The sequence below is a fragment of the Sander lucioperca genome, chromosome 4, assembly GCF_008315115.2.
Source record: "Sander lucioperca isolate FBNREF2018 chromosome 4, SLUC_FBN_1.2, whole genome shotgun sequence".
Taxonomy (NCBI): Eukaryota; Metazoa; Chordata; class Actinopteri; order Perciformes; family Percidae; genus Sander; species Sander lucioperca.
In genome coordinates this window covers 42,601,143-42,628,408 of record NC_050176.1, presented here as the reverse complement: position 1 = coordinate 42,628,408, position 27,266 = coordinate 42,601,143, and the positions used below count along the sequence as shown (strand labels likewise).

General features: G+C 41.9%; 1 protein-coding gene and 2 pseudogenes across 1 annotated transcript in view; all 3 read left to right on the top strand.

Annotated features, from left to right (window-relative positions):
• The window catches only part of LOC118494928 (E3 ubiquitin-protein ligase TRIM39-like), a 214,681-nt gene that overhangs the window by 62,341 nt on the left and 125,074 nt on the right, over positions 1-27,266 (top strand). The window lies entirely within an intron of this gene.
• LOC116050946 lies at positions 4,317-26,693 on the top strand (annotated as a pseudogene).
• The window catches only part of LOC116050939, a 31,643-nt pseudogene continuing 14,039 nt past the window's right edge, over positions 9,663-27,266 (top strand).

The window sequence follows — 27,266 nt, the reverse complement described above, 5'->3', positions numbered from 1 at the left end:
GCCTACGAAAATTGTAAGTTATAAAGCTTTTTGCAGCTAAGATGGCTAGCATAGTAGAAGCTAATGTTGCAAGAGGTTTGTGTGTGGCGCTGTTATCATTTTAGATTGAATTGTAGTAGGACTCAACTGAACCGGGTTAATGATACTAGAGACTCGCGATTCGTGAGTCAATCTAAAGACTCGGGTTAAAGATCCGAGTGAATCACAACTCAAACAGGTCTATTCCACAGAACTGATAAACATTTAATTAGAAACCGTGTGTGTGTGTGTGTGTGTGTGTGTGTGTGTGTGTGTGTATCTATGTGTGTGTGTGTGTGTGTGTGTGTGTGTGTGTATGTGTGTGTGTATGTGTGTTCGTGTCAGTTGATTGAGATTCCCTAATCTGACTTTTCAGACTCATTCATTCTCCTTTAGCTGCTTCTTCATCCAAATTGAAGCCAGCAATCCCATTTAGCATCATCTTAAAATTAACTACAAATATTACATCATTATATTCCACATTTTCCAAACATTTGTTTTTTTATTTATTTATTTATACAGGACAACACACATTAATCAACATTTCTGTAAATGTGCCAGTGTTAGCCAGCCGGCTAATTTTCAACTATAGTCCTTCGGCCAGATGATTTTAGACCAGAGCAGCAAGAAACAGCAAGATTTTAGTGCAGGTTAAACTACACAGACAGAAAATCAACGAGACATTAGTACAGATTAAATTACACTTTCTCAGCTTGCCATGCAGAGCCACAGGAAGCATCAAAAACCCCAGCACAGCTACACATCAAACAGTATCCACCTTCAGCATAGGAAGCCATGCAAACATCAGAACACATAGTAACATAGACCTAACCCATCTTCTAACACTGCTCAACCATGTAAAGCTGTAGCAGCAGTAATGAAAAGATGATACTAGGCTACATCAGTCGTTAGGTATGCGTTAATATTACACTGACTGTTAAGATGGTAAAATATTTAAAATACAATTTAATTTTTCATACATCCCCAAGAAAAAATTCTGGGTATTATTCAACTTTTCAAAGACATTCATGGTAATTAAACCTAATACCACTTTCTCATCTATTCTCACTACTTCACCTTCTTCTTATAAAAATCAAGCCACCAATCCAGTGTAGCATCAGCCTTTTAATATACATCATTCACACCACAATTTTTCAAAAAAATGCAATTTCTTCAGAAATTGCTTTTTCTTTGAGTACCATGTAAAGCGCTATATAAATAAAATGTATTATTATTATTATGAGCGGCGGTGAAGAGGCGGAGCAACGCTGGACAGACAACAGTCCAACGTCAGTTTCCTTGGAATCAAACTCGAGGTTTGTACATGTTGTCATGAGTTCATTAACCGTTTTTTGGTTTCAGTGTTTCTGCAGTTTAAACTCTTTGGAGGTCACACCTGTAGTAAATTGGTAAGGTAGTCAGAAATGTGTTAATATAGGCCTATTTAACATTTTCTTTAAATTTCTATTACTACTACTGCCTTTTTTCTTTGAGCTCTTGCCACCCAAAATGTCTGTGCACATCCCTGCTGGAGCCCTAGAAGCCAACCCCCCCCCTGCTCCACACCTGAGTGTGTTACTAAAATCATATCTAAATATGAGGAAATAAAACCTAAAAAACAGAGCTGCAGTAAGAGGTGGAGCAACACTGGACAGACAACATTCCTACTTCAGTTTCCTTGGAACTCGAGGTGTGTACATGTTGTTCTGAGTTCAGACTGTTCCTCCCACATTACATAATTAACCTGAAAACTGTCCAATCAGAGCGCTGACTGGCAGCCCTACAGGTGTGACTGGGTCCTGCTCACATGTCATATGACAGTTCTAGATATAAAGGTGGTAGGATGAGTCAGATGAACACAGACAGCAGCAGCATCTGTCAGTGTCTGCTGATGAAGGTACCACGTCTCTTTGACCTCATCTGAACGGGACTTTAACAGCGGAGCAGCCTGACAGGTAACATTACACACCTTTGATGAAGAAACTCAACTATCATTTGTGATATTTTGGGGTCTACATAATATACTTTAAGATGAGAGCAGTGATACATTCTTTCAGCACTATTGTAAACTGTTTGTAGATCTGAAGTAACTCAGGTATTATTCTATGATTTTGGCCAAAATGAGCCTTCTTATGTTCAGTTGAGTCAGATTTAATCATCACCAGGAAACAAGTTAGATTTTAATCTCCGCTGACTTCACTGCTGAGATATGAGGGAGTGTCACAACGTCTCCATCAGCCTGAATACTTTATTCTCTGAAACTTGATCAGCTGTTTATTCTGACTCTACAAAACTACTCCGAGCCTTTAGGAGGCGGGGCCTGTGTTGTAATCCCTGGGTTTGATTTGGTGAGAAGCCAGAGAGTTGTACATCTGTGTTGGTTTTGATTTGTGGACACACGTTCTGAACAAGATTAAAGATATTCATTATTATAATGATTATTTACAACAGAGCAGTCTTTTAATCCTGAAGTACTGACATCCAGAGGATTCGGCTTGTCTCCGTCAGTTAATGGAGCCGAGTAATCCTAATTTGAGCAAAGAGGGTGTGGATTGGGTGGAGCTAATGTGTGATAGGCTGGGACAGTTTGTGGTGTTTTGGTTTGGCAGGACTGCCACATAAATAACTTCAGTCAAGAATCTGTTAAAATGACAGCTGGCAAATGGAGGTTTGTCACAGTCAAGATCAGATGCTCCTGCCATTGAGCCCTCAGGCCTCTCCAGCTAATGACTCTGTCTGTTCAATGTCTTTTCATTAGACAAGCTTAGTTCTCTAATCACATTTAAACCTAATCTAGTGAGACTTCACCAGATAGACAATAGAAGATAGATACCTGTGGTACCTGTAATCACACTATAATTGAACATTTCCTTTAGAGTGTTTTAAACTAAACAACATGAATTTCTTATTTAAGTGCTATAAACAAACATTTTACAACAATGCCATACTTTTAATTGAGTATTTTCATTTTCTCCTACTTGCCTATTATACATTTTACTTATCTATTTTTTATAGCTTTAGTTACTTTGCATATTTATATTAATTATACAAAATATGAATAATCTATGATGTATTAAAGTGGATAAAGACGAGACTTTATTGATCCGGTGGTGAAATTAACAAGCTAGCTGCCAAATCAAACTTCCCGTTATTTTGGTAAAAGTAACTCAAAAGTAACGCAAAAGTAGTGTAACGCATTACAATTCAGAGACAGTAATATTGTAATATAACTAATTACTCTCAAATGACAGTAACTAGTAATCTATAATGTATTACATTTTGGAAGTAACTTGCCCAACACGGCTCACTAATAATGCCCAGAATGGTACCAAACTTCTACAGTAGTACAAATCGGTTCTGTACTCATAAAACGAGGCATTGGAAAGTTTGTAAGTACACCAGGAGTTTATTTAAATAACACTTGCCTGATGGCTTCTACTCTCTGCTGCTACCACTACTGCTGCATAGTTGTAGCTCCTCGTCCATGTATTCAGGCTCGAATCGTACGGGCAACCTTCGATATTGATCATCGTCGCGTTCGATGCTAACCTCAAACTCTGCCATTTCGTTGATCTCTTCTGCTGTTCTCTCGCTTCTTGCTCCTACTTCACTACTTTACCAGTAGTCTCTTCCGGCAATAGATGTCGTGCTCTGTGTGGGATCTCACATGATCACATGGTGTTGATTACCCGGTGTTGTGAGATCCGGCACAGAGCACGACATCTATTGCCGGAAGAGATGTTTGTGTTTTGACAACTTGGCATTAGGCTACCCTGTCATAAATATACCATGGCAGGTCCAATTATCAAACTTAAAGAAACAGTTTAGCTTTATGTGTTGACATCACATTTTTTTATTTTTTTCATTTATTTATTTTTTAAGCCTATTTATAGAGGACAGCTGAAGACATGAAAGGGGAGAGAGAGGGGGAATGATATGCAGCAAAGGACCGCAGGTTGGAGTCGAACCGGCGGCCGCTGCGTCGAGGAACAAAACCTCTATATATGAGCGCCTGCTCTACCAGGTGAGCTACCCAGGTGCCCATAAAGTTTTTTTGTTTTTTTGTTTTTTTGTTTTTACATTGGCTGTCATGAGACCATTGTAATTGGGTCATAAATAGTTTTCCTTGACCTCAAGTAAAGTGGAACAGTTTGGGCCTGTCATGAAGTTATAAGGTTATTGAGAGTTTTGGACAGATATCGTTACTTGTTGCTGAAGTAATCGTAGGCTGTTGGCTAAGATCAGTCTGTTCACAGATTTTGAATATGTTTTTCTTTTTATTCACACTATGTGTAGATATGGCTGCTGCAAACTATCTGCAATCTGAAGATCAGTTTCTGTGCTCCATCTGTCTGGATGTGTTCACTGATCCTGTCACCATACCATGTGGTCACAACTTCTGCAAAAACTGCATCACTGAACACTGGAATACCAATGACCAGTACCTGTGTCTGATGTGTAAGGAGGGTTTTACCACCAGACCTGATTTGAGGGTCAACACTTTCATCTCTGAGATGGTTGCTCAGTTCAGACAGTCAGCTCAACAGAAAGCCAGCAGCAGCAGCTCAGAGCAACAAGTGTCCAAACCAGGAGAAGTTCCCTGTGACGTCTGCACTGGAACCAAACTGAAGGCCCTGAAGTCCTGCCTGATGTGTCTGGTCTCCTACTGTGAGACTCACCTGGAGCATCATCTGACAGTTTCACGTCTGAAATGACATCAGCTGATCGACCCTGTGGAGAACCTGGAAGGCAGGATGTGTACGGAGCACGATAAACCTCTGGAGCTGTTCTGTAAGACTGACCAGACATGTGTCTGCATGCTCTGCAATGTTTTAGATCACAAGATGCATGATGTTGTTCCTCTAAAAGAAGAATATGAAGGGAAGAAGGTCAAGCTGGGGAAGACAGAGGCTGAAATTCAGCAGATGATCCAGAAGAGACGACTGAAGATTCAGGAGATCAAACACTCTGTCGACCTCAGTGAGGAAGATGGAGACAGAGAGATAGCAGAAGGTGTTCAGGTCTTCACTTCTCTGAAGGAGTCTGTTGAGAGAGGCCTGAATGAGCTCATCAACACGATCAAAGAGAAGCAGAAAACAACAGAAAAACAGGCCGAAGCTTTCATCAAAGAGCTGGAACAGGAAATCTCTGAGCTGATGAAGAGGAGCACTGAGGTGGAGCAGGTGTTACGCTCTGAAGACCACCTCCATCTTCTCCAGAGTGTCCAGTCCCTAAACATCCAACAACCTCCACCCACCAAGGACTGGACAGAGGTCAGCGTCTGTCCATCATCGCATGAGGGGACTGTGGTGAAAGCTGTGGCTCTGCTGGAGGAGACACTCAGTAAAGAGATGAAGAAGCTGCTCCCTGAGTCTGAGCTGAAGAGGGTCCAGCAGTATGCAGTGGATGTGACTCTTGATCCTGATACAGCACATCCTGATCTCATCCTATCTGATGATGGGAAACAAGTGAATGATAGTGATGTATGGAAGAATGTCCCAGACAACCCAGATATATTTTCTAATAGTGTCTTAGGAAAGCAGAGTTTCTCTTCAGGCAGATTTTACTTTGAGATTCAAGTTAAAGGAAAGACTAAATGGGATTTAGGAGTGGCCAGAGAGTCGATCAACAGGAAGGGAAGCATCACACTGAGTCCTCAGAATGGTTACTGGACTATATGGTTGAGAAATGGAAATGACTACAAAGCTAATGATGACCCTTCAGTCCTTCTCTCTCTGAAGTCTCCTCCTCAGAAGGTGGGGGTGTTTGTGGATTATGAGGAGGGTCTGGTCTCCTTTTATGACGTAGATGCTGCAGCTCTTATCTACTCCTTTACTGGCTGCTCCTTAACTGAGAAACTCTTCCCATTCTTCAGTCCCTGTATTAATGATGGTGGTAAAAACTCTACCCCTCTGATCATCTCTCCTGTCAGAGTAAACTAATCACTGATCTTATTTCAGGTATTGATTTATTTTCAATAAAGGGAACAAATGTACATATTCATATATTTTGCATCTTATTTTCTACAGAATCTGTTTCCTGTGGTGACTGATTTACACTTTATTCCATTTATTATCATATGGTTAAATGTGCAGCAATTTTTTGCAAATCAAATCAAACTTCATCTTGACATATTTGGTGTCTTTAGAAACTGATTTCTTCTGGAAGTTATAATAAATGTCTGTGGGTTTAACAGAGGTTTAAATAGATATCCTCCACATAACGTGTGTCATGATGCATCAAATTAATGTGTTGATGACTTTTTTTTCTCATTTTAAATATCTAAAATTAAAGTTAAAGTGCAAATCTGATGGGACAATTAGGATCTAAGAGGTATATGGTGTAAATTGGTTGTCTGATGTTTTTATTTGTTATTTTCCTCAATAATGAGACAGGAAAGAAAAAGTCTGAATTATGTCATGATGCATCAAATTAATGTGTTGATTATGTAAGCAGATACATATTTATTTGTATTTGATGTGCAGCCACAGAAAACATATTGCTGAATATTTCATTGTGTCATGAATCTTCATTTAAGTGTAAGACCTATTACATCCCATAATGTCTACAGAACACAGTATGTGTTGTTGTTATACCAGGTATAAAAAGTTAATGGATGTTTCTATCTTGTGTGAAAAGTGTTTTGGATAATAACTGGTCACTTTGGTCATTTTTTATTTGTTTCTTGAATATTGTAATATGGTTTATGAGTCAAAGAAATCTGTAAATATGTGATTGTATAATAAAAAACTTTAAAATAACGCAGTTGTTGAACACAAGCCCTGAGTAAGCAGTGACTTGAGCAACAAACACTGAACAGAAAAGCTGGTTTACACACAAGTTGTATTTCAGTCAAGGATGATCTGCATTGTTGAGAATAAAGTTGAACTTTCAGTATTAGTGCCAGGCATTAAAGGAATGAATCAGAGAAGTTTGTAACAAACTACAAATAGCCTACACGCAGACGGCGCCTCTGACCGCCATCTTAAATCTCGCGTGGTTAGTCGACCGCGTGGCCCGGCTACTCCTAATTTCTCCCCTTTTTCCTCCTCCTATCCTACACACACACACACACACACAAGCTGGAGTGCTGTTTTGTTTGCTGGTACTGTAACAAGTAACTAGAGCTGTGACAAGTGAAAGATTATTGATGATTTTGAAGCTAATAAACTCTACTATACTTTAAATAGCAGTTGTTTGTGATCATTGGTGTACTTATTGTAATAATTGCTGGTCAAACAGGTCGTGCTCGAACCTCACCCTTCCCTTTTTGTTCCTTTTGAAGAATCAGATTAACCAAGTTAAGATCTGTATTGTACAGGGAACACTATTAATGAGACTATTCCACAGTTCAATATTGGCCCCTGAAGTTTCAGGGTGGTGCCCCGTTTTGATTGTTTGTTGATTTGATAAAGTTATTAATAACCATATTCATAGCTTTATTAATATTGATAAACATATTTGATAATATGCCAATAATTGTGTCTGTACACCCCTGAGTACCCAACACCAAGAATGTTAATGGTGTTATTCCTAAATTGCACTTATTTTGAAAGAGCAAAGTTGACGGTGTTTGTGATGCTGAGGAGAGAGCATCCTCCGCGGCAGGTCTCCACACAGGCAGGCCGTGTGTTTAGGGAGATGTGATGTCAGAAAGAAGATCTTTATTATTGTTATTACGTGTGATTTTATCACCGTGAGTTTGAACCGTTTTCATCCTGAGCTCAGCGATGGTGGGTTTCTCCGAGAGTGGTGCAGTGTCGCCCGGACACAGCAGACACGGACAGGGCAGTAAAAAGAACGTAGTAAGTAAGGTAGTCAGAAATGTGTTAATATAGGCCTATTTAACATTTTGTTTAAATTTCTATCACTACTACTATTAGGCATTTTTTCTTTGAGCCCCTGCCACCCAAAATGTCAAAAAACCTGCAGACTTGGTCAGAGAGAATTGTCACTAATCACTGCGTCATGGCAAAAAAATACAAAAGCGCTCTAAAAGTGTTTTTAACTGTAAATTACAGTGAGGCTGCACTGTCCTCCTGTTACTTTGACAACATTGCCTGTTTTAGTGTGTGTTTGCAGAGCGTCTTTACGGAGCCCCGGAACCATCACAGAAAGAACAAATATTATCGCGTGGCCTCGAGTTATAATTTTGTGGCGTCCTGTAGCCTATATGGAAAATGCTGTGTTTTCAGAGGACTTGTCAATGCTTACTGCGCAATCATCAAGTAGTTTCTGGCGTTTTCTGAAGTAGCCCGTGTAATGAGGACGTTCCCTGTCTGTGTAATCAATGCAATTCTTACAGTGTTTTATCATAAATTATTATGCTGATCAAAGACACGCAGCGCCTCAGCTGAGAACGGGACTGATACAGACAGACAGACAGACAGACAGAGAGAGAGACAGAGAGACTGATACAGAGAGACTGATACAGACAGACAGACACAGACAGACAGAGGGACTGATACAGACAGACTGACAGCCAGAGAGACAGACAAACAGACAGGCAGAGGGACTGATACAGACAGACAGACACAGACAGACAGAGGGACTGATACAGGCAGACAGACACAGACAGACAGAGGGACTGATACAGGCAGACAGACAGACAGACAGACACACAGACAGAGAGACAGAGAGTCTGATACAGACAGACACACAGACAGAGAGACAGAGGGACTGAGACAGACAGACAGACAGGCTTGTGTCTCGTTACTCACATTGGTTTGAAGCGGAGGCTATAGTGGTTGTAAAATGTTCGTGCATAGTGAATCGCCACTTCATCAAAAGTATTTTATTAGAATCCAAAATGAATGCAATAAAGTAGTGGCTAGACTTAAATGAGGCTGTTTGGCCAGCAGCCGAAAAGCTCTGCTCATATCAATCACAACAACTTTTATATTAATAAAAAAAAGTGCACGTGCACATGTCGAGACAATCTGACAATCACATCATAGGCTATGAAAGCATATATTCTTTATGTTGTAAGGAAATATGAAAGTCAGAAATGAAAGTCAATTCTTTATAAACCCCTACTTCATGTTCCTCCCTTAATGGATTGTTAACCCTAAGAATCCTGAAACCAGATAACCAATCAAAAACCCTTAATAGATAAGGAAGGATCATTATACAACAAGTAGATCCCACAATCTGATTTGTCAACTAGATATTTAGAATATGAATGCAGTTTGATTATGACATTTATTTATTTATTTGTTATAACTCCCTCTGTGTGCATTCATGTCCCATTAATACATGTTACTAACTTAGCTTCTTCCCCAGAGTTCTTGTGCTTTCTTGCAGATTTCCTTGGATTGTGGCGGCATCTGGATCGTGTTCCCAGCTGCTGCCCTGGTCCTGCTATATATGCGATAAATACATTATTAAAAAAAACTCTGTATAAGAGCTTAAATGTGTCTGACACCTGTTAGATCACAAGAAACATTTACACACCTCCAACACCGAACACAGGTGAGTAACAAACAGCAATGATTAGCAATTCCCCTCAGGCAGGTAAGGGGGAAGAAACAGGAAATAAAATCACATTTCTAATTGGCTGACATCTGTTATCTGTTGGACAGGGTTTGACCTATTGTTAGACTTGAGACTTGGACTCTGAACTTATAAAGGTGTGTTGCGTCCTCGGATCAGATGCACACAGACACCCAGACGGACGAGGAAGAAAAGTAAAGAGCAGCTTGGTCTCTGCCAGTGTTTCCTCGACACACGGAGGTGGAAAGAGTCTGGAAGTAGACCTGAAGAGTTCAGCAGGTGAGAATCCTACCAGAGGAATCTGGAAATGTCTGATAATCAGGATCACTTTGATCACATTGTGGTGTGTCACTGTTTAACTGGACAGTAGAAAGGTTTCTTCATGCTGATTTGCTGATTCAAAATATATATTTGATGCTTGCAGATATTCTTCAGAATTTCTCTCTGAGGTAAATGACATTGATCTTGCACTGGTACCTAAATAGCTGATAGTAAGAGGCTTCAAAACCCTTTCTAGATGGACCAGAGCCAGCCAAGGGTGGGAGGAAACTTGGCTGCTGAGGGCCCCTCAGCTGTCAGGGGGCCTTCAGGAAGAGAATATGAACGTGAAATAATAATTAGGGCTCAAGCACAAGGACAATAAGGTACACAAAAATGTAGGTAGTTACTGAGGAACAAATGAGGAACTATACGCACTATAGCTTTAAGTGTCATTAGGTAAATTATGACCTTTTTAATGCTAAGTTAGCATTGTTTGACATGTTTGTGTTTTGATAACTTGGCATTAGGCTACCCTGTCATAAATATGTCATGGCAGGCCCAATTATCAAACTTAGAGAAACAGTTCAGCTTTATGTGTTGACATCACATTAAACTGTAATGAAGTGGTTGTTTTTTACATTGGCTGTCATGAGACCATTGTAATTGTGTCATAAATATTTTTTCTTGACCTCAAGTGAAGTGGAACAGTTTGGACCTGTCATGAAGTTATAATACCAGTTTGGTGAGAGTGAACTTGGTATCAAGGTGATTAAGAGTTTTGGACAGATAACGTTACTTGTTGAACTATGTGGAGAGATTGACTTTTGAACTTTAATCTCCCTTATCAAAATATGTCTACGGAGCTCAAGTTACAGCACTTTATGAGACATTATAAATACTAGAAACACGCACACTGTACTTCCTTCTGTCTTTATGCTGCTACAACACCTGAGTTTGTTCTCTGGAGATCAATGAAGTTTTATCTTAAAAATCTTAAAAATCCTCCTTAAAAAAGGAGCATTTACTGCAGCATGTTGAACTCCAAGGACCTCATAAATTGGTAAATGATTTATTGATTTTTCATCTTAAACAAAAGAATTAGGGTTAACTAAACAAGAACTAACAGGTCCAACATCAGCAGTGGTGTGTACTTCTTTTCAATAACTGTAAGGCCGGTTGCACACTGGCTGCGTGGCGTGAGCGTTGTGTTTCTGTTGCGTGTCAGCTGAGTGGCAGCTGCGTGGATTTTTCTATGTCTTTACACACCAGAAACATGTCTGACGCACTGCTGCTGCTAGCCTTGTCTGGACACATGTATGTTTCCCATTGATAAAATGAAATACCATGTTAAACATAAATATATACTGATTTGAGTACAGCAAAAACAACGTCGGCAGTATTGACGGCAAAATAGGCTACAGAGTATTTCGTTCTGTATTGACAGGTGCAATATTACATTTATATATCTGCATTTATATCAAAACCTAGAGACTTTCAAACATCAACATGTCATTTCAACCCAGTCTCACGGCAGTTCGTGTAAATGTCACGTTATTTCAGTCTATTGATTCGTGTTCACAGAGACGTTTTTCTTGTTTTTTACGTGTAAATGTCACGTTATTTTTGTCGGGGAAAGGACGCCGGGAGACGGCTGGGAAACGGCCGAAAATGATGCTCCATTGCCTGGGAAGCGGCCGCAAGGCGCTCGCTGGGGATGCACCACAATAACGGGATGGCGGAGGTTGGGTTTAGGAGAAACCCAACGGGGAAAGGGGGACGGGGGACGCGCCACAATAACACACGGGACAAAACGCCACACGATCCCCAGGAAACAAAGCCCCACACGCCGGACGCGATCCCCGCTCGCCCAGGTGAAAGTCCTGTGTTGTTTGACCCATCCACCACCCCGACCAACCTCCCTACGCGGAGTTTCGGCTTTTTATATTACTCCCTAACATTTTCGTGCTGTGGACACGAAATATGCTTCCCATTAAAATACATTACTTCACATTTTCGTGCTGGCCACCACGAAAAAAAACGAGAAAAACATCTCCGTGAACACGAATCAATAGATTCAAATAACGTGACATTTACACGAACTGCCGTGAGACCGTGCTGGTCATTTATTAATATGTATTCGTGTCAAAATGACATATAAACATCTTTTCCTATTCTATTTTGTCTGGAAACGCTTCCAACAAGCTTGCGTGTCGCGTGAAAAATAGGCGTTGGTTCTATTTCTAGCAGGCACGCGTTTGAGACGCACGTGTCACGCAGGCAGTGTGTAAGCTCTAACCTGTTAACATGGGAGCCGAAATATAAACGGACACGCCACGCAGCTGACACGCTCGTGCGACGCATCCAGTGTGTAACCGGCCTAAGAGATAATTTGGGGGTCTGAAGTTTTGACTGAAGGCGCCACATTGTGACAGACATTTCTCACATTCCTGTCTTTCAACAGACAGATACTAAAATATAACAAGAAAATAATCAGCAGATTGATCAATAATGAAAAGAATAATTTCAGCTTCATATAAAATGGTTTCAAACAGTAAAATGCAGCTTACACCTGAAGGCATCAGTAAATATACAGATTATAGTACCACACCCACAGGGGAGCTTTTACTGCCCTGAGTACATTTAGCTGATAATAATTGTGTACTTTTATCTAAGTAATGTTTTCAATGCTGAACTGTTTTACATGGTGGTATTAGTATTGTTTTTAGTTATACTGAAAGTCCTGCATTTGACCCATCCACCCCCCCAACCAACCTCCCTACGCAGATTTTCAGCATTTCATACTACTCGCTACCGTAGTTGCTCTTAATGCTACGTCATATTCTCATTAACTTTACATTGGCATTGTCTTCCGTGGTTGGCCACAAAGAATTTTCACACATTCCGTGCCACCACCACGTAATGCGGTGTTAACAGTTCGTGATCATTTCACGGAATTCCGTGAGACCAGACTGAGAAACATCTGCATCACAACATGGGACAGAGTGAACTAACGTTATTTGTTGCTAAAGTAACCGTGGACTTTAGGCTAAGATCAGTCTCTTCACAGATTTTGAATATGTTTTTCTTTTTATTCACACTATGTGTAGTTATGGCTGCTGTAAACTATCTGCAATCTGAAGATCAGTTTCTGTGCTCCATCTGTCTGGATGTATTCACTGATCCTGTCACCATACCATGTGGTCACAACTTCTGCAAGAACTGCATCACTGAACAATGCAAACGTTGGCTGCTGTCTCGTTATATAGCGTTAACTGTAACTTAACGTTGACAGCAACGTTAACGACCAATAAAGTGGCTAGCGAACTTACCAACTCCCCGTTGCAGCTGCAGCTGCCGTGAGGTCAGAGGCTAGCAGATCAGGGTCTGGCTCTGCTTTGTGTTTTCCTACAGTTTGTTTCCTTTCTGTTACGTTAAAAATCGCAGCAGTATCCCACCACGGGACGCTGTTGTTATTGTAACGTTCCATCACTCTGACAGTCAATACTCGAGGTGACCTCGCCGTTCATTTTAACATTTGCAGTTTTTCTTTTTCTTTCAACTACTCAAACCTCCCAAATTCGTCCCAAAATAAATTTTCATCGTCCCCGACCCTTTTTTTGTTGGCCCCGGGACGACGGGAGGTCCTTAAGCTCGAGCCCTGGTCTCACGTCAACGAGCCACTTCAAAATGACATTAGGTCCAGCCCACAGAGCAGCAGCAGGAGCTCTAACTGACTAAACTACACATACATCACATCAACACAGCTCCTGTGTTGGCCAATGAGAACTTCTGCTCTGATACATTTGTGTTTCAGTTTTCTTTCTGATTTTAACAGGAAGCCACGATGACGGCAGTGGACCTTTTCAACACTTTGGAGGATTTAAAAGAAGAGGAATTTAAGAAATTCAAATGGCATCTGCAGCAGCAAGACATCCTGGAAGGCTACCAAAGCATCAAAGTGTCCAAGTTGGAGAACGCAGAAAGGCAGGACACGGTGGATGTGATGGTGAAAACCTATCAACTTCAAGGAGCTCTGAAGGTGACCAAGAAGGTTTTAGAGAAGATCAACAGGAATGATCTGGTCCAGAGTCTGCCAGATAACAGCTCAGGACCAGACGGTCAGTCACCCTTTTTAATTTGTATTTTCAGGAAGAAAGAGTGGGTGGACATGAGAAACACAATACTTGTAAGGTAACAGATTGTTATTTGTGACCTGCTGATACAACTTGTGCACTCGGCAGCAACATATTCTCCAGCTGTAAATGACGCCATGAACGATGCATCATTTAAGATTGTAAACAGATAAAAAAAATATTTTATAGATAAAAAACATTAACATTTATTTCAGTGTAGTCTCTATTTGTTGTAACATTACTGTAGTGGAATATCAAGCTCACGCTCTGTAAGTTGAGTTAGTGGTACCCAGGTCTCATTCAGGTCAGTGGCCAATATAACCTCATAACCTTTCCAGGTGGACAAGTACTTCAACTCTGTGTCTCTAACAGTAACAGCTGTATGATAAGACTGCCAAGGTCACGGAGGAAGTCTGTTTTAGGCGCCCGTAATATCTTTCAGGTCTTTATAAGGTTCAGCTAAACCTAATGCCTCCAGCATGAGTTTAAATACACCTTCAGGAAGACAGGAACTTCAGAATGTTGGGATGGCACCTACACTGTACCGTGTAATCCTAAATTCTCCTCAAGTGAGAACTCATTAAATGCTTCTGTGTAAGTAATCAAAGTCTCCCCAAACCTCCTTCACGAATGGGAAAGGAGTTGTGCTGCTCCTGAATTTTTCTTTAGCAGTTATGTTTGTATACGTATACATGTCTATAAATTTAAATGTGTACAAACCAGGGCTTAAAATGGGTCGGAACGATCCGGAACGACGTATGTATGTGCATATTCAGTGCATTAAAGGTCCAGTCTTTCAGGAGCCTTAGACGGCCTTCCTGACCTAGTCAGTCTCATGTCCCATGAGCCAATGGGGTGGCCCTGTAGTTCCAACAGAGCTTTGTGGAAATCCCCCTCTTTTTCTAATAGAGACTTCACAGTCCTGACGGCCCGTTCAGCCTCACCATTGCTGCGGGTATATCGGGGGCTGCTTGTCACGTGCTTGAAGTCATAATCTCGTGCAAACTGAGCGAACTAATGGCAGGAGAATTGTGGGCCATTGTCCGTGACAAGCACTTCAGGGCATCCGTACCTAGCGAATGAGGCTTTAAACCTTGCGATTATATGTTTTGATGATGTACTACCTGTTAAGGTACACACTTCAATGTAGCGGGAGAAGTGGTCTACTATCACTAAGTAGTATTACCCATTTTGCCACTGGAAAAGATCTGCTCCGACCCTCTGCCATGGTCTGCTTGGAAGGTCAGTTGTGAGCAGAGGCTCTGGTGTTTAAGCTTCACGTGCACAAATCTCACATCTCTCAACCATTTGCTTTACCTGTGACGTGATGCCTGGCCACCAGGCTGCTTCTCTTGCCCTAGCAAGGCATTTGTTAATACCTTGATGGCCTTGATGAAGCCTCTGCAGGATGTTGGGTCTCATGTGTTCAGGAATGATGAGTCTTTCTCCTTTCATGAGTAGTCTGCCTCCTTCATGCAGAACTGACCGTTCTAGCCAGTATTGCAGCAGCAACTCATGCACATCTCGTCTGTGTTCAGGCCAGCCATTAGCAATGTACTGACTGAGACGTGTGCAGGTATTGTCAGAGAGTTGTGCGGTCTTGATCTGTGCAAGCTCTGTCTGTGTTGCTGGCAGACTGTCTACAACGCTATCAAGATAGGTGTTGCATTCCCTCTCCAGGTCTTGATCTGCCTCCATGGCCATCTGTGGTAGAGGTGCTCTGGATAGCGCATCAGCTGTTATCAGGTTTTTACCTGGAACATGGACGATATTGAAGTTGAATCTGAGCAGCCTGAGTCTGAACCTGATTATCCTCAGCGGGAGGTCATCCAACGCTCTAGACTTGAGGAGCATTATGAGGGGCTTGTGGTCAGTTCTTAAGGTAAAGTCCAGGCCACTCAGGTATCCTCGCAGGCGCTCACATGCCGAGGTCACAGCTAAAGCCTCTTTTTCAATTTGGGCATATCTTGTTGGGTGAGGCTATTTGCACCCCTGGTACAATTAGCAGTGTATGCTATTGGTACCCTGGTGCAATTAGAAGTAAATGCTATTCGTACCCTGGTACAAATATCAATGTATGCTATTTGCACCCCTGTGCATTTACCTTGGCATATATTTACAGTGACAGTTATCCATACTACTCATGTATTACACCTTTTTGGAATATTGCTCTGTGGCCTAAATAAAGTTGTTGCAGTGTCCAATATTTCGCACACTTCAGAAAGACGCTGATATATACACTTGCGCGGGCTGCGATATTTTTTTTTACTTGGTGGTATGGGAAGACTCATGAATATTCATTAGGGAACTCATCACTGATTGGCTTGACCTGACATTCTTACCCTAACCATAACCAATCCCACTCCTCTTGCCTAAACCTAACCGACCCAACCATAGCAGGCAATAAGTACTAGCCATTCAGGGATGAGTTCCCTAATGAATATTCATGAGTTTTCCCTACAACTCTGCAAAAAAAAGTTTGCGTTTGCGAGCCCTGACTTCAAAGTCAAAGTATCTTTATTAGTCTCCCCAAGGAGAAATTAGTTTTGGACACAGAGAAATTGCTGCAAGAGTTACAACAGAGACACACAACAAGCACAGGTTTAAAACAGTTAGAAGACACATGTACATTGAACATCTAGGCTACTCAAAGAGCTGTGCAAATTGCAAATTACCATTTTCTGTAGTCCACGATGTTGTCGTAGCTCCCCAGGCACATCGTGATCAGATCAGGCGCCGGTAGCACTCCGCTGTCCCGCAGTCTCAGCTGCTCGGACCGGCTGTACATTAGAAGGCCGCTGCTGCTGGTTGACCCGTCAGCAGAGCTCTGGACGACTTGGCCAAACAGAATTTGCCACGCCAGTGCTAGTGGTGCCATTCTCTTCCAATTCACTTCGCACACAGGCAGCATACAGTTCACAGCAAGTGATATCCAGCAAATTTGCACACTGAGTTCGCCAATACCAGATATAAAACAGGGACAAAACAAATGAACAAACAAAATGCAGCAAGAGCCCTCCATGTCGCCAGCAGAGCAGCACCATATACACTGAGGTGAAATATGTGACTTACACAATGGCATGTAAATTATCCAATCCAAAAGAAACAAGATCTCTTCAGTGGGGAATCAAACCCCGGACTGCCGGACCATAGCTCAGTGTTCTAACCACTCATCCAGCAGTTCTCATGAAATGTAGTCTAACCGTTGACGTCTTTAAGCCTCGGTTGCTAGGTAACAAAATAGGTACTGACTAACAAACTAACGGTTGTATGCTTACACTGAAGACAGAAAGCGCAACTGTAGTATCCATTTTCTGCTAGAAATGTAATTGTTATAAACTTTAGAGACAAATCTTTCTTAATATGCCAGTTTCTGCTGTCAAGGAAGATGAATGTCGGCCATGATTTCAGTGCACACGAGCAACGTGTTTTTGTTGTTACATCACAGGGTGTGACATAGCTCAGCTGTGTGGCCGAGGCTATTCGTACCGGGGGTGCAAATAGACACTCCGTATCTTGTTTCGGTTTTGGTCAGACTTCTAGAAATGGGACAGGTCTCCACTCACCATCTGCCTGTTTTTGTGTCAGGACGCCTCCTAGTCCATATGATGATCACTTTGATTTTAATCGGATCTGCTCTGATGCCTTGTGAGTTGATGATGTGGCCCAAAAAACGGATTTCGGTCATGGCAAACTGGCATTTCTCATTCAGAGCGAGCCCTGCCTCTCTGAATTTCTGTAGTACTCTGTGCAGTCTGTCGTCGTGTTCTGACCGGTCTCTTCCTATGACAAGAACATCATCAGCATGACACAGAACTTTGTCTATGCCATCAATGAGCTGTGAGATCCCATTCTGAAAAGTGCTCTGGAGCAGATGAGATCCCAAAAGGGAGCCTCTTGAAGTAGTAGCGGCCTTCGGGTGTGATGAAGGTGGTCAATAGCATTGAGTCTTTATGGAGCGGTACCTGCCAGAAGCCTGATGTTGTGTCAAGTTTTGTGAAGACTTTGGCTCCTTCCAGCTTGGCCAGTGTCTCATCCACTGCAGGCAAAATATGTCTCTCGCTGATGACACTTATATTGAGATGGGTTAAGTCCACAGAAATGCGTATTTTCCCAGTAGGTTTTATTATAGGAACCATGCCCGCACACCATTCAGTTGGTTCTTCAACACGGTCTATGACTCCCATCTTCTCCATCCGGTCTAGCTCGTTTTTGACTTTTGACCAGAGTGGAATGGCCACACGCCGTGGTGCAGGGCATAAGGTGTTGCAGTGTCTTTAAGCTTAATTTTGTATTCGCCTTCAAGTTTACCTGAACCTGAGAATACATCTGGGTAGGTTGAGCGGAACTGTGTCTCAGCATCATCTATGCTATGGAGCTGGGAAATCTTGTGCAGTCTTCGAATGGCTGGAAAGCCTAACAAGGGTGTGGTCAGGTCCTTCACAATGAAAAGCTCCTCCTCTATCGTTCTGTCTCATCTCTGGATAACAGCTTCCACCTGTCCATTAACATCCAGGGGTTGGCTGGCAGGTCCCAGTAATGGTATGTGAGGGGCAGAGGGGCTGCCATATCTATCCGGTGTGTATTCTGACTCTGGAATAGCGGTCACAGAGGCACCTGTGTCCACTTTAAAGCGAAGCTGACAGCTCCTAAGTAGGCCGCCGCCCCATCCTCTTCTATGGAATCCAGCTTTTGGATTGATCTGCACACATTCACAAAATGTCCCTTCTTATGGCATTTCCTACATTCAACATCTTTTGCTGGACACTCAGTCCATGAGTGTTTAGGGGTTTTGCCACACCTACCACACTGTATTGGCTTGGCTAAGGCAGGCTGATGCTGAGTATAGCTACCACATTGAGCTGGCTTCTTTCTGTTTGCCTGTCTCTTACTGTTATATGACTGTGATTCTGCTGCCCGCACAATAACTTGCTGCATTTTTACATCCTCATGCTGCCTTCCTTGGACTATGGCTGTGGCTAAATCCAACTTTGGGTTAAGTTGCAGTTTCTCTGACAATTTTTCGTCACGTATGCCGACTACAATCTTATCTCGGATCATTTCTTCACGTAGGCAGCCATATTTCCAATGTTCAGCTAGTTTGTGCACCGCAGTAATAAAGTTATCTGCAGACGCACCGACTTCTTGACATCGTTTGTTAAACTTGGCTCGTTCATAAATTATATTATGCACATTTGACACGTACAATGGCGCTGGTCATGGCAACACGCATGGCGACACGCAGCAGCAGTGTGTGAGTAGTTGTATTGAAAACTGTGGTTTCATCTGGTTTTAAACTACGTGTTTATTTCACCAGCTTTTAACCATGGTTCTTTTTTTTTTTTTTATAATTTTATTTTCAAACATTTTCTATACAATTGTACATAGCGCAACAGTGCAGCCATGTACATAAATACACAAATATATAGCACAATATACATTAGCTACACAAACATCTTCTACCCATTCCCCACCCTCCCCAATCCTCATGCATCCTCATAACCTATCCATACAAGTATACATTTGGAGTAAAGTGAGCCTACATTTTGCCGCCCACAAACAAAAAGACAAGGTAGGGTATATCCTACATACAGACAAAATTCTACACAAAGAAGCATAAAAAGAGAAAGAAAAGAATAAAAAATAAATAAATAAAAAAATAAAATAGATAATTAAATACAGGCAAGTCATTTAGTTATCCTCAAGGTAGCACTACACCTGTTCCCAGTCCACTGCAGAAACCTCATCAAAATAGTCCATGAAAGATCCCCAGGTAGAATTGAATTCTCTCATGTTTCCTCTGAGTGAGTATTTCATCTTTTCTAACTTTAAATGATACATGACATCTTTAAGCCACCTGGTGTGGGATGGAGATTTTGGGCCTTTCCAATTCAGCAAGATAAGACGTCGGGCTAGTAAAGTTGTAAATGTCACCACTGTGTGAGATTTTCCTGACCACCGGGAGTGGGCGTCAACAGGCTTGGTCCCAAATAGGGCCATGACTGGATGGATTTCAATAGCGATGCCTAAAGCGTCCCTAAGTGATGTAAATACCGCCTCCCAGAATGTTTGTAAGCGAGAGCAGGCCCAATACATGTGTATTAAGCTAGCTGGAGCACTTTGACATTTTTCGCATAACGGATCTAGAGAGGGGAACAGTTTTGCCAGTTTCACCCTGGAGAAATGCAATCTGTGAACAATTTTAAATTGTCGTTTAACCATGGTTCTTAACCTGTCCTATTTGTCTATGTTATCGTTTTACTAACCATTATTGGCCTGATCTGCATATGAACGGAGGCAACATGATGACTCACCTGAATTTGACAGGCCTCCTTTTCTTGTTGTGTACGGAGAACCTCTCCAGTATAGTCGGGAGTTCCTTCTGCTTTTGCACAGCACCGGTGTAGGCACCGTGGACTCTTCTGCAGTTATCCCCCCAGAGATCCTTCGGCTGCCGGACCCCTGCGCAGTGAACAGGAACAGGGCACCCCGGACGAAGCCGACAGCGAGGAAAAGAGGGAGACGCGGCGGTGGTGCGCCAGAGGCTCGAGAGACAGGGACACAGGCGGATTCCCCTTCCCACAGTCATCCTCGCTAATGTCCAGTCACTCCGGAGTAAAGTGGACGAGCTTCAGACAAACGTCAAGTTCCTGGTGGAGTATAGCAGTGCCTGTCTTCTCTCCTTCACAGAAACATGGCTTAAGGAACACGACATACAGTCTGATCTGGAGATCGATGGCTTCGGATTTCCCTACCGCTTGAACAGAGACCCTGCAGTGACCGGTAAGACACTTGGCGGGGGTCTGTGTCTGTATGTAAACAATAGCTGGTGCAACACAGTGGTTGTCAGAGAGTCACTGTGTACACTGGACATTGAACTCCTCTCTGTGTCCTTACATCCCTTTTATCTTCCGAGGGAATTACCCCAATTATTTGTGACTCTTTTTTATAGTCACCCGAAGGCGAACGTTGATATGGCTACTCAAGCCATGACCAGATCTGTGCAGTGGCTACAGGGGATTGCGCCGGATGCGCCAATCCTAATAATGGGTGATTTAAATCACTGTAAACCAGGGAATTCTCTCTGTAACTTCTACCGGTATGTCACTTGTCCGACCCGTCACTCAAAGTGTCTGGACCTTTGTTATGGGATGGTTAAGGGGGCTTACAAATTTCTTCGTAGAGCCCCTCTTGGAACGTCAGACCATAATGTTGTTTATCTAGTTCTGACGTACAAATCAGTCCTGAAGAGGCACAAGGCGGAACGAAGATTTGTTCTGGTATGGACAGAAGACTCCGTTCTGTGTCTCCAGTTTTACTGGCACTGATTGGGATGTGTTTAAAAATGACAGTCTGGATTTAAGCGAACTGACAGAAACTGTGTCTGCCTATATATCTTTTTGTGAGGAAATGATCATCCCCCGTAAATCCATCTCTCAAATAATAAACCTTGTGTCTCCAAATCAGTCATTAGCTTCAATCAGGGTGACATGATACAGCACAGGGCACTATCAAAACAGGTGAAGAAGGAACTTAAGCTTGCCAAGTGCGTATATAAAGACAAAGTGGAAAATTTGTTGCGCACTGGAAATTCACGTCCTGCATGGGAGGGCGTGAAAACCATGATTTGCAGTTTGCAAATTTGCAGTCCAAAAAGTGTTCTATTTCTCAGAATGGGAAAACTGACCTGGATTCTTCTAATGAACTGAATGTTTTTTATAATCGTTTTAATGTCCATGATTTTAGAGAGGAGATGTCTGTCTTTAAAAATGTGGATCGTAATCCTGTAATAATATTGTGCCCATTGATAAATTCATTGTCTCAAAACTCTTCCTTGGTGTCAAAGAAAGGAAAAGTTCAGGTCCCGATGGGATCGGGGGTCGGGTTTTGAAGAACTGTGCTGTCCAGTTGGCAGCCATCTTCTGCTTCATCTTCCAGTTGTCCTTACAGCTGCATAAGGTCCCTTGTCTTTGGAAGGACTCAATAATTGTTCCTGTGCCTAAGATTCAAACTCCTAAGACCCTCAATGACTTTAGACCAGTGGCACTTAGATCTCTTGTCATGAACATTTTTGAAAGGCTAGTGAAGGATGCACTTTTGGACACTGTACAGGATAAGTTAGACCCTCTCCAGTTCGCCTACAGGTCGGGCAGAGGCGTGGATGACACAACAGGGACGCTTCTAAACATGGTTTTTAAACATCTTGAGGGGGCCAAGTCCCTTGTTCGTCTACTATTTATTGACTTCTCCGCTTTTAACTGTATTCAGCCCCATGTCTTAGCAGACAGGTTGAAGAACACTCATAACATTGATAATGGACTGATCTGCTGGCTGATGGATTTTTTTAACAGTGAGGTCACAACGGGTCAGAGTGAACAGTGTTTTATCAGATGCCCTTTTATCTTCTACTGGGTCCCCCCTGAGCTGTGTCCTCTCTCCTCTTGTATTTGTTTTATACACAAATGAATGCCAAAGCCATCAGGAACAGCGCCACATTATTAAATTTGCGAATGATTCTGTCATTGTGTCCCTCCTCAGCAGTGACGACTCTGAACACAGTCCTGTAGTCAATGATTTTACTGATTGGTGTAATTCCTCCTTTTTAAACATTAATGTGGCAAAAACGAAAGAGATGTGCATTAACTTCAGAAGAAATCCCACTGTCATTTCCCTGGTTGTAATGGACAATCAGCCAGTTGAACTAGTGCAGCAGTACAAATATCTGTGATCGACAGTAAACTGTGCTTTGAGTCCCAGGTTGATGCTGCGTGTAAAAAAGCACATCAGCACATGTACTTTTTACGTAAGCTTTGCGGTTTCAATGTCGACACTGTTTTTATGAAAATGTTTTACTCTTGTTTCATTGAATCAGTTCTTACTTTCTCTTTTATCTGCTGGCACGGGTCACTTTCTATTAAACAGAAAAATCGCATGCAAGGTATCGTGAAGGTGTGCAACAAAATTGCAGGCACACCGTTAGATGGCCTACATGACCTGTATAAGGCCAGATCCTTGAAGAAGACGAGAGCCATCCTGGCTGATCCGAGTCATCCCTTGTGGGGTGAATTCATGCTGCTACCCTCTGGGCGTAGATATAGTCTGCCGCGATGCAGAACGAATAGATTTAAAAGGTCATTCATCCCGGCTGTTATCCTCATTGTTAATACTATCCTGTAAATTCAAATTTAAATTATGTTGTACTGTGGTTGTGTTTATTTGTTGTTGTTTGGTATACATATTTGTTACTGCTGGCTGTAATCCAAATTGCCCCTCGGGGATACTAAAGTGACCTTGACCTTGCACGCCAATAAAGTGTCCATCAAAAGCCTTTGTAACCGTGTCGTAGTCATTTTGTTGTTCTCCAGTCAGTTGCAGCGAACTGAGGATGTAGTCAGCCTATCACCCATTGTGTAAATGAAAGAATTCACCTGATATGCTCTGTCTTTTTCCTTTAATCCAGAAGCAATTCTGTAGCACTCAAATCTTTTTATCCACGCTGGCCACGAGCTTGGCCCAAAGTCGAATGGTCCTGGAGGTGTTATTGTGAATACATGGTTCATGCTGTGTGTTTTAGCTAGCCGCTGGCTTTTTAGCTTCTTGCCGACTCACATTTCTTCTCTCTCCACAGGTCACACATTGTCACTCCCCACACCAAACATCAAAACTTGTTGTCTGTGTCACTAGACTCCGTCTGTCAAGGGTTATTATCTTCTGGCACCATGTATTGTTCCTCTATACTTTATACTCAAGGAGACAACAGTCAGGATACAACTCAACAACTTTTATGCATTCTTCTTCTACCTACATACAGGCATATCATTGTCAGTAGAGCCCCGTCCTAGAGCGCCGCCAGGTGGCTATAACCAACCATTACAGTAACGTGCTGCAGGTCTGTTGTTTTTAGCAGAGGTAGAAAGAGAATATTCGGTTAAAACAGATCGTGATGCTGTTCTGCCCTTATTGTTCTCCGTGATCTCCATGAAGTATGTAGCTGCTGTGTGTTTTATGTGGACTGACTGTGTCGGACTCAGTTTAATATTTTGGCCTTTGCAATGTTGTAACTTAGGAGGCAATTTGGCCTTGTGTGCTCTGATTAATTTGGCATGCAGTTATCACACCAGTCATTATTTAGTTTTTATAAAAACTCAACTCCTGGCCGTTTTGGAAGAAGGAAACAACAAGAGTAACAGGCAAAGGTGTAGATTTGCAGGGGATATGTGTGGACCCTCCCAAAAGGGATGAAAATAATAGTTTGGGGGGTACTGAAAAAAATGTAACCAAATATAATGTTAGCCTATCCAAAATTGTATGTATTTAAATGCAGTATTACCATCACATAGCAACAATTCAGGAAATAACCTAATTAAATACGATTTTCAAACCCTCACTCCCCATTGGGCTGTACCATTTCTCTGGTACGTTCAGACTGTGTTCTTTGATATCACTTCACTAGCTGTCAAAACTGGTGTGTCAGCGAAATTAAGAGTAACTGCCTGAATCAACTTTAATCTCTGCCTATGGTTTTGACTGCCATGTCATCATGCGTTGTGCTTTGTGTTAAATGTTATGAGCAGCTCGTCATCTAAACAGGTTTTCAGAACTTTCTTAATTTGGTTGTTCATAGTGTTTCTCTCATCTGTAATGAAGTCATAGTCTAGCTAGCTAGCTAGCTAAAAGTTCATGCAGCTCCTGAAGCTCTCTGTACCAAGCAAATATTGTCCATATCTTGGTAAAACTAAGCCAAAAATGGTTGCATTAATGCAAGCAGTTTATTATCTCATGGACAAGGTTGTCGGATGGAAACATGCTCAAATGTGTGTGTTTGAACTGCTGCAGTCTATCTGTATTTAGGCGTGAGATAGGTCGTCACTCCCGTCCCAAACAACATACAGATCGCTATGGTTTAGCCGGAGGTCTCCCTTCCACTCAGCGGCCACGACCATCGCTGCTGCTTAGCTTAAAAACATTAGGCCTACAATCACACGCTGCAGCAGGAGTTCCATAGATATACTGACACGAGCAGAGGTTTAATGAGGTGATTTATCATTTTGTGCAATTTCATTCTTAATGTCTTAACAAGAGGGAATCTGCACTAATATTCATGGAATTTTGCATATAGATTAGTGGTTCTCATGTGTGTATGCCTATATAAAATGGAGAGTGACGTCACCAGTCGAAATAGCTGTACCCCCCGAAGCTCACAGTATAATTCAAACATTGTTAGTGGCCTCTGTCCCATTCGATGTAATGCCACTATTCCATCATATACACAAACACACACACACGGCTCCCTGACGCCCACAAATGCACACATTTTTTTTTTAACAAATAATAAAAATTGTCTTTTTAATTACATGTATGTTTTTTCTCTCACAGTGTGTGTAGTTCTGGCTGCTGCCAGCAATGTGCCATCTGAAGAAGAAGTGTCCAAACCAGGAGAAGTTCCCTGTGACGTCCCTGTGGATAACCTGGAAGGCAGAATGTGTACGAAGCACAATAAACCTCTGGAGCTGTTCTGTAAGACCAACCAGACATGTGTCTGCATGCTCTGCACTGTTTTAGATCACAAAATGCATGATGTTGTTCCTCTGAAAGAAGGATATGAAGGAAAGAAGGTCGAGCTAGGGAAGACAGGGGTTGAAATTCAGCAGATGATCCAGAAGAGACGACTAAAGATTCAGGAGATCAAACACTCAGTTGACTTTAGTAGGATACATGCAGACAGAGAGATAGCAGAAGGTGTTCAGGTCTTCACTTCTCTGAAGGAGTCTGTTGAGAGAGGCCTGAATGGGCTCATCAACACGATCAAAGAGAAGCAGAATACAACAGAAAAACAGGCCGAAGCTTTCATCAAAGAGCTGGAACAGGAAATCTCTGAGCTGATGAAGAGAAGCACAGAGGTGCGGTATCTCTCACGCGCTGAAGACCACCTCCATCTTCTCCAGAGTGTCCAGTCCCTAAACATCCAACAACCTCCACCCACCAAAGACTGGACAGAGGTCAGCGTCCGTCAATCATCATATGAGGGGACTGTGGTGAAAGCTGTGGTTCAGCTGGAGGAGACACTCAGTAAAGAGATGAAGAAGCTGCTTGAAGCCGAGCTGAAGAGGGTCCAGCAGTATGCAGTGGATGTGACTCTTGATCCTGATACAGCACATCCTAATCTCATCCTGTCTCATGATAGGAAACAAGTGAATGATCGTGATCTACTATCTATGCTACTCAGGAAGAATCTCCCAGACAACCCAGAGAGATTCTCTGATTGTGCTTGTGTTTTAGGAAAACAGAGTTTCTCTTCAGGCAGATTTTACTTTGAAGTTCAAGTTAAAGAAAAGACTGAATGGGATTTTGGAGTGGCCAGAGAGTCGATCAACAGGAAGGGAGTACTCGCACTGAGCCCTCAGTATGGTTACTGGACGATATGGTTGAGAAATGGAAATGAGTACTACGCTGCTGCTGGCCCTCCAGTCTGTCTCTCTCTGAAGTCTCAGCCTCAGAAGGTAGGGGTGTTTGTGGATTATGAGGAGGGTCTGGTCTCCTTTTATGACGTAGATGCTGCAACTCATATCTGCTCCTATACTGGCTGCTCCTTCACTGAGAAACTCTTCCCATACTTCAGTCCCTGTGACAATGACGATGGTAAAAACTCTGCCCCTCTGATCATCTCTCCTGTCAGAGTAAACTAATCACTGATCTCATTTCAAGTATTGATTTATTTTCAATTAAGGGAACAAATGTACATAATCATATATTTTACATCTTATATTCTACAGAATCTGTTTCCTGTGGTGATTGATTTACACTTTATTCCATTTATTATCATATGGTTAAATATGCAGTAATCCTTTGCAAATTGAATCGAACTTCATCTTGACATATTTGGTGTCTTTAGAAACAGATTTCTTCTGGAAGTTATAATAAATGTCTGTGGGTTTAAATAGATATCCTCTACCTAACGTGTGTCATGATGCATCCCATTATTGTGTTGATGAATTATGACTAGAAACAAAGCAATTCCATATATCCACAAATGGAGAAAAAAATCATTTGAATCATTTTGAATATCTAAAATTAAAGGTAAAGTGCAAATCTGATGGGACAGTTAGGATCTGAGAGGTATATGGTGTAAATTAGTTGTCTGATGTTTTATTTGTTATATTCCTCAATATTGAGACAGGAAAGAAAAAGTCTGAATTATTGTGGCATAATTGCAGAAATAAAGTTTGTTTGTTGAGACCAGGAATGTTAATGGTGTTATTCCTAAATCAGTTCTTCTGATATCACTTTAAACTGCTACAACCAAAATAAAAAAAATGACAAAAAAACCCAAAACATCGCCAAAGGTGACATAAATTGGAAAAA